Here is a 2,556-nt window from a genome sequence, read left to right on the forward strand (position 1 = left end):
AGCAGGAAACAAAAAAATGAAGAACAAAAATCCATGAGTTCGAAGTTTCAGGTTTTCTCTAAAATTTATGAGAAAAGGAACCAAAGTTAGTGGTTTGGTGATCCTGTAAAATTATCTGCCAAACTTACAAACATATATGGAGAATGGAGTAACCATAGATATCGTGAATGTATTCCATCAACACAAGTGAGTTCTTTTTATCAGAACTGTCTGTGTCAATTGATCATTTGGACAATTTCGCAAAATATAAGACATATGAAGCCTACTGTTTGTATTAATTACATCAGTATATAAACCAATCTCAAACGATGCTTTGACATGCATGAGTTGCTCTCTCCTATGTTGCACCTTAAGGATTGAATTACTTTTGGCTGACTGGGAAGACTCTCTGAGGTCCATGATTTTTGCTTGGTTTTCACAGGAATTCTAGGTAAGCCAGTACTTGGCAATATAATCTACATAATGGACCTATTATTGGGGAAAAAAGAAGAACAAAGGTTTATTTACATATAATTTCTTCTGTCAACTCCATCGTATAATCAACTTGGGATTTAGTGTGGCTATTTTTCTAAGTACGTGACTACTTGCTCTGAGTTTATGTTGTTTTCTAAATGATTGTTTTAACTGTGTCTCATGGAATGTCCCTTGCCATGTTTTGCATTAGGGAGTCAATCAGGATCCACATAATTGGTAGTGCTTGTCAAGTCGTATTTTTCTTTGATCAAATCTGATTTGTACTTTTTGAATTTACGTAATTTCCAATCAGTGTTGCAACTACTTAATGAGGATTTTGAAGGCACGTCTACCCAACTAAGTTCTATTTGATGTTGTTTGTCAGAGAAGAGGCAAATATTATTCAAAACTAATTTTCTGTAGTGGAAGGGAAATGACGACTTTCTCTTACTGAAATCGCCACAGTTCTTGCTACTCTATGCTTATAGTTAATCTGATTTTGTATGAGTGATGATCTAACAAGCGTGCTATATTCCTATAAAAAAATTTCATGTCACTTAGAATCTATTTGTATCTTTTTTGGGTTGAATGCAGCTATCAAGACTTGGAAAGAAATTGATGAGTACGTACTGGTTTCACAAGCTCATGAGGAAACGACGGTAAGAAAGCAACCTCATAGCTTGATGTTGAGGTATTATGCTATCCCATTTTTGAGCTCAAAATTTAGTGATTTCTACTATTGAAGTAATGTGTTACCTCCGAGGTGGCATACATTTTAGTAAAAAACTTTCCAGTGGCTGGTTTGCTTAAAAATAGCATATAGTGAAAACAAGCACGACTTTTTTTTAATCAAATATATCAATAGGTCATGCCTATTTATTTGTTTTATTAATCATCAAATAAAGGTAAAACTACAAAGATCCAGAAAAGCCAAAGTAGGCAAAAATAAAGGAAGAACAAAAATAGCAAAAAAGAAAGGTCCAATAGGCAAGGAAATAGGACTGTTGTGCTTGTTGCATCTTTAAAACCTTGTACTGATATTTACCTGATGCTGTATTTCCTGCGTACAACATCTCCATCCATGCTGCCTGATGTTGCTGATGCTGTAGAATTATAAGAATTATCCACGCTCCAGCTGCAGTTGCATTACCTCTGATCATCCTATCTTCAAAGTTCTTGATCTAATATTTGGATAATACTATTTGTCTAGGTTCAGCAGCCTTCTACCTTGAGAAGGAAGATCTGTGTATTGCTTATATTCTACTGATCCCGACAGAATGACTTGATTTACAATATAATCTGCTAGACTATTTCCCTCCCTCTTGACATGTTGAAACTTAACCTCACACAGATGTTTTATCTCCTTTTCCGGTTGCACCAGTAATATGAACAATGTCCCTTGGAGTTTTACCCATAAACTCAAACAATGGTAGACCCACTTGTGTGTTTGAGGCTTACTACATAAGCTTTACTAATGTCAGCAGTGACTGCTTCGTTGATCATTGGAACATTTTTTTATGGATGCAGGTACCCAACTAGGAAAATTGGGGTACAATTGATGGAGGTCATTGCAATTCTATGCTTGGACGTATATGTGCTCTTCAAGAAAAGTCTACAGCCAACTACAGCTACTTGAATCTAGATTGTAGTCCCTTATACGAAGAACATCAAAAATTTCACAGCTTCTCTCTTTCTAACAAACTTGGCAATGTAATAGTGTAACTTTGTTCCGCACAATATGAAACATATTATCTTTATATAAAGCATATTTAACTTGATAGTACTAGTTCCTTTTTATTGGTTAAACTCCTGTTAAACAAATAAGGAAGTACCTTTCGAAAATCGAACCACTTTTATATAACATCACTCGCCCGTGCTTTGCACGGGCTCGGGCCAGGAGCGGAGCTACAGGGGTGCGAGGGGTGGCAATCGAACCCCCTTCGTTGGAAAATTGCACTAAATATATATGGTGAATTTTTTTATTCATGTACAAATATTATTTTTGCATTCCCTTAACAAATGGAGATTCTGGATCAGTGGATGAGGCGCCTGTGATTGAACCCACAGTTGTGGGTTCGAATCTTGGCAATGACACCTTTTTTA

At 36.0% G+C, this 2,556-nt stretch overlaps 1 long non-coding RNA gene across 1 annotated transcript; it reads left to right on the forward strand.

Moving 5' to 3' along the window:
• The first annotated feature begins 300 nt into the window (after positions 1-300).
• On the forward strand, positions 301-2,210 carry LOC132629303 (uncharacterized). The gene is made up of 3 exons (XR_009578169.1): positions 301-430; positions 1,048-1,144; positions 1,981-2,210. It is a non-coding gene; the product is annotated as an uncharacterized LOC132629303 (long non-coding RNA).
• The last annotated feature ends 346 nt before the right edge of the window (positions 2,211-2,556 follow it).

This window comes from Lycium barbarum, chromosome 2 (genome assembly GCF_019175385.1).
Source record: "Lycium barbarum isolate Lr01 chromosome 2, ASM1917538v2, whole genome shotgun sequence".
Taxonomy (NCBI): domain Eukaryota; kingdom Viridiplantae; phylum Streptophyta; class Magnoliopsida; order Solanales; family Solanaceae; genus Lycium; species Lycium barbarum.